General features: G+C 42.9%; 1 protein-coding gene across 3 annotated transcripts in view; it reads left to right on the top strand.

The window, feature by feature from the left end:
* Positions 1-356: 356 nt before the first annotated feature.
* znf1035 (zinc finger protein 1035) overlaps positions 357-6,000 on the top strand; it is a 76,228-nt gene continuing 70,584 nt past the window's right edge. For 2 of the 3 annotated variants that reach the window (XM_036131940.1, XM_036131934.1), the window contains exon 1: positions 360-970. The gene's annotated coding sequence lies outside the window, so the exon portion shown is untranslated. Of the gene's footprint in view, positions 971-6,000 lie in introns of all 3 variants that reach the window. The other variant, XM_036131956.1, reaches the window with a different exon arrangement.

Here is a 6,000-nt window from a genome sequence, read left to right as displayed (position 1 = left end):
ACCATATTATCTTAACCTTGTGGGGTAAAAAACACACACACACAATGTGAGACCATAAAAGAAAAAAGGTGACCTGTATGGTGCTGTAGCCTATACTTTCCCTTTCATCCGAGTCAGCAGCGGTCTTTAGAGAATTTCCCCCTCCAATGTGCCTCTTTCTGTGATCCAGTTCTTGCACCTGCCCTACCCCACCAGAGGGGTGTTCAGACAGACGGGAACCAGGAGTGGAGGCGCCATTTTATAAGTCCTGCGCACAAAATGGTTGCGAGCACCTTAACCCTTTAAATCCCACCCACCGCCCCACACAAGTCGACCAGTGGTTTTTGGGGCTCCTGTGACTGCAGGGGGCTGGGGCAATAGGACAGACTGGTTATGAAAGGGTACAGAGGAGGATTTCAGTGACACCCACACTGCAACCTTCACCACCCGTGTGTGCACGTCTGTGTGTGTGTGTGCCTGCCTGACTCTCTCTGCAAAGTAGGAACCACAGTGCACCCGTCCGCGGGGAGTCGCGCCAGTCCCGAGCCGGGAGAGCGTTAGGGGGCGGGCCCTCGTGGAGTCTCCGCACCTTGTCATTGGTCGTCACGAGACGGTTGTGTAACGTACGCAAAAGGACTTTGCGCATTGTTCGTAAATACGCAAATCCATATAATGGAGTCTCACCCAGAGCTAATCGCTTAGTCCGGCTAATACGTGCTAAGTTCCCTCTCGGCGAGCCGAAGAAAGCGGCGAGGGGTTTCTGATTAAGAAAGAGAGCCGACGTCGGTTCTCGGACCACAAAAGGTAGAACGTTGTTGGTCTTTCCCCCAAGAAGGAAGACGCGTTTGAAAGGCCAACTGGTTTCTCTTTATCCCCACCGAGCTGCGGTGCAGCCTATGCTATCCGGTCGTTTCACAACAAAGAGCTATAGCGGATGAACGTCAAAGGACTCCCGGCAGCACGGCGAAGAGCACCGCGGATCCGCGTTCTGGTAAGAGCTCCTGCTAAAACAAGCGCTTAGCTGCCCTGTGTTGAAGCTACATAGCAGCATGCTAGCCTGTGAGCTAGCGTTGATCTGGGAAGCGGCTAACATCAATGTAAAATTATCAAACACGTGGCTGGAGTCGCAGAACTCCCTGCCGCTGTGGTTAAGCCGGTTTTGTGGACCTGGTTGTGTCATATTGTTGGCATTTTGGGTACGCTGTGCTCCAACCAGGCTGGGCTAAAACAGCATCCGACCATAACATTCAGGGTAAGAGCAACAGCACCGCTTCAAGACGTCCAGAGACGCTATAATATGATGTTGTCCTTGTTTTCCCAGATCAAGCCTTACATTTAAGTCCATCTCTGCAAAGATGTGAATGATTTCCCAAATGAGTTATTTGTGGTTAATGGGCGTTTGTCAGATTTGTTAAAATGTTACTGTTAAATCATCTGGTGTGATGCATTTCTGTTTAAATCAGTTACATGCTATTACATTGCTTATTGAAGGTAAGTAAGTCTTATTTAGGTGTGTTATCTGAGTTAAAGTCTGTCTCAGAATATAGGAGGTGGTGTTGGAGAAAAATGAAAAGAAGAAGAAAATTATTCAGTTCAAGCAAGTTCTGCTAAATAGTTTTTCAAAACATAAAATTAATATAATATTTTACATCATAATCATCTTCCACAAAGGTAAATACAGCAGTTGCACACAACAAACACAAGTTATTTTGTTAACCCTGCTAGTCTTGCTGTTATTATGTCTTGTTATTGTTTTTATTTTGCTCTTGGGGATATTATGAATATTAGCACTGAGCTATGAAAACCTTAGATCTTTTCTGTGTATTAAATAATCTGTCACACTACATACAGCTTAATAACGACAGTTAAACACTGTCAATAATTATATATTAAACTTAGATCTGTTACTACCCAAATCGATAGTGTATTTTTTTTTTACTATTACCATTAGGGGTGGACAATAATTAATTCTCAATATATAATTCAATATAACTTGATTAAATAAAGGTGATATGACATTTCCAATATTTCAATATACATTAGTCTGTGATTACTGTATCTATCACTGAGTGACGTTCTGGGTTTTATGTAATTTTATGTTTTATTATTTAAACAAATTTCTAAAATGTTATATTTGAGGAGTTTGATAAACATGGCAATATGATTGTCACTAGTTTGCACAGGCATCTGCTGTGGGCATTCTTTGCGGTCTTTGAGGCTTTTATTTACACTATCGCGATTATATCGTTTTGACAGAAATTAAGAAATGTGTCGGGATATACATTTTTGCCATATCATCCAGCCCTAATTACCATATAGTTATTTCTTTTGCATTTTTACACAGGTGTCATCACAAAAATTATCCACACATTTATTTCTGATCTTTGTCATAGCATATGTTTTTTGCGTAATGATTTTGATTTATTTTCTTATTTTATTTTAGCATGGACGTGCAGGTGTACTGTGAGGATTTTGCAGAGACTAAGACTCAAATCCCTTTTCAATGAGAATAGTAATGGCTGCACATTTGTCTGTGACGGTATCTGTAGCCTTACTTTGGTGGTAAATTTGCAAGATTTATTGTTGCTGCTATAATGGCTCCCTTAATCAGTAGATTAACTTCTAGGTGAACTTATGTAGTTTTTGCTATAGCTCATGCTGATATCAGAATTTCGGTAGAGCCTTTTTTATTTTAATTGGTAAAATGCCCTCTCCCCCATTACAACCACTTAGAATTTAGGTGTGCATATGTATTCAGCCTCATTTACGCTAACTTTCAGGTAACATCAAGTAACTGGTTGGATTTAGTAATCCTCTGGATACTAATACCCCTTTTCCATCACCGTGGTCTACCCCACACCACTCTTCTCGCCCTGTCCCGTCTCCTCTCCACTGACTAGTCTTGGTTTCCTACAGACCCGGTAAGGCCAGGGAGCTGGTGAACGCCTCCTGGGGTTGGCTTTAAGCGTTACCGTGTGGCATTGACTCTAATGGAATCTGTGAGAAACGGAAGAATAAAAATACAAAGAAATCATAATAAATTCAAAAAAACAAAATCTAAATGTTTGTATAGTTTTGTCTTGAATATTTTGAAAGATAAAATAATCCACCGGCATATATTTCTGGTTCACAGATCGGGCTGAACTAAAATGCACAGACTCTGTTTCTCTCTACCTGCCATGGACAAGTATTTGGATGTGTGTGTGTGGCAGAAGCGGAGAGGGGAGAAGAGGCAGATGTGTTCCAAACCACTGTAGAGCTTTTATAGACTGGATATTGGGTATTTGCGCTGTGCTGATTCGGTGGGCTTTGGGTTGGGTAAACTTGCTGCGGCGGCTGGGTTTTGCTCCACGCTGCAGCGGTAGCCTTCTCTCTCCTGCAGGAGGATGGTTGCTGTAGCAGTTGCTCTACCACAGAGCGGTTCGGTCAGCACCCATGAACGGTTCGAGAATATACGCTTTTGAGACAAAACTAACAGCTTTCAGTGTATCCGGTGAATCCATTGATTCTCTATAGTGCTAAGTCAGAGTAGGCGTCGGAAGTTCAGGGTAGCACATGAAACAGTCGTACCTAGGGATGGGAATCGAAAACCGGTTCATGTTCAGAACCGGTTCCGTGTGTTCCAATTCCATGGCACCGTTTGGCAGCTTGCTAAACGGTGTGCTAATCTCTTTTCGATTAGCACAACGTTTTTTTTACGCAAGTACGTCACGTTTTTTACGCAAGTTACGCACATGGCATTCAGTAAGCTAGTGTGCGTAACTTGCGCACGACGTGACCAGGCTTAAAGCAAAACAAAAAAAAGTGGCGCCCCATCGGGGAAAGCGATTGAAAGTTTGGCTTCATTTTAAGGAAGAGAAAGATGGCAACAAAGTGCTTTGCAATAATTGCAAAGTGGCATTTACATCCACGGGAGGAAATACATCCAACAGGCAGAAACACCTGCACAACATGGCATATATTTTAACGAATGCCGTGTTTTTGATTCTTACCGGACAGAAGCTAAAGTTACGACCAGCGTGGAAGGCAACTCTGGTGGTATGTAGCTAGTTTTACATCACTGGCTGTGCTTAATGTGGTGCCTAGTAAATCATATGTCATTTCTGGAAATAAACCAATTTCCTACCTCTCTTTGGGGTTATTAAGGGAGTGTGCCTTTCTCATTAATTCAGCCCTTCATTGGTAGCTTGTTTAATTAGAACTACTGGTAGCTGGAATTCTTACATGATTCTAGCTATTGCAATGGGTGTAACGAAACATGCTACGAAGTTGCTCCACATTTCAGGGAGCGAGAAAAAGGTGACTCTCGTTTATTTAAATCAGGGGGAGACGATTTTATTTCCCAAAATTGTACAGTAATGCTTTTTCGTTAAAAAGATGGCTTCTCCGTTAGATTTAGATGAATGAGGTTATCTAAAGAGAGATTAATAAGCAGCTGTCAAAACAAACTTACATTTTCTTGCAATCTAAACAACTCATCTACTGTATTTAAGTTTGTTCTTATATTCCTTTAGTTATTTAAACAAATATGTTACTCCAGTTGCACATTTGCTGTGGACATCTTGACCTTGTTAGTTTGTAAGGTCTTTTGATAGTTAAGTAAACAAAGTTGATGCTCATCATCAAACTGTTTGTTCTCCTTTTTTCCCCAAATTGGAATCGAAAAGAGAATCGATAAGGAATTGAATCGTTTCACAGAATCGATAAGGGAATCGGAATCGTGAAAATCTTATCAGTTCCCAACCGTAGTCGTACCTAAAGATGCTTAAATAGATCCAACAGGTGCATGAATTGTTTTTTTGGGTGGATTGTTTGTAGACCCTGCATGGTAGGGAATTTTAACTTTGCAGAGTCTACACTCTGACCTTGAACTGTTTGTGTACTTAAAATGTGTCCAAATATTGCTCCGTTTTCTTACACTCATAAGTGTATAGAAGGTGTGTGCACACCTTCTTCTGTCTTTCTCTACTCAGGGTTTCAGAAAACTCTGTTCCTGCATTCTTCTGCTGTAGCCTCGCCTTTTCCCTCTCATATTTGCTGCCTCTGCTCTGTGCTAACCCAGAGCCTGTGTCTGTGCTGCTTCTGTGTCTACTCTGTAGACCCACCCTGCTCAGACACAGAGGAAGGGTGCTCCGCTCCGTGTCTAAGGGAGGGAGAGAGGAGGTGCTCTTCACTGTCCACTCACTGACGCAAGCAGCTCTGTACATGTTTCTGAAACAAAAACGGCTCTCAGTGAGGAGCCGACTCCATCGTTCATTTCAAAGAGCTCTAAGAGCCGTTTTGTTCGCGACCGACCCATCACTACAAGAACGGAGTGTGTGTCAAGCTAATAACAGCTTGCTGCTGTGCTACGGCTTCTCTCATAGCAGAACAAGGGCCGTTATGGATCACCCATGCACACAGACCAAGACATGTCAGAGCCTTGTCTACGTTTTTATTCTGCAGTTTGTAGTGGATCAATCAAAAGGCCCATTTACACTACTCTTTTTTTTTTTAGCCGAGACCAGTCCAAGCTCGGTAACCGAGATAACTCTTGTGTGTGAACGGTCAACAGACTGAACCGGACTGCGCTAAACATAACCGGACCGCGCTAACTGCGGACCAGTTCCCTAGTAGGTCTCGGACTGTTTTTTTTTTTTAAATCCCGGTTACCTGATAATAAAGAGCGCATTAGCAGACCGTGTCATCCCCTTACAGTCAGCTGACTGTCCGCGTGGGGCAAACTCCGAAAAGCCGCCGTTGTTTTGCTGTAACAGACGTGCGTTAGCCTAGGTTTTACTCGGTAAACGACTGCTTTTTCCAAATCTAAGACCATGGTTTTTAAACATTGTTGCTATGGAACGTGCAACAGCGACTCGAGTTACGCTGATCGGCCGCATATGAAGGATGTTTTCTTCAAGACTGCCAAGGAGAAATGTGTGCGCTGGGACCGGGGCGGTCGGCCTACACAACAGTTCAACCTGGAAAAAGTTACCAAATTCAAGTACATATGTAGCAAGCATTTTGTCGGAGGAAAGGGCC

Source organism: Fundulus heteroclitus, chromosome 3 (assembly GCF_011125445.2).
Source record: "Fundulus heteroclitus isolate FHET01 chromosome 3, MU-UCD_Fhet_4.1, whole genome shotgun sequence".
NCBI classification, from domain to species: domain Eukaryota; kingdom Metazoa; phylum Chordata; class Actinopteri; order Cyprinodontiformes; family Fundulidae; genus Fundulus; species Fundulus heteroclitus.
Note: the sequence above shows the minus strand (reverse complement) of the source record. Positions and strands in the feature narration are given on the sequence as shown.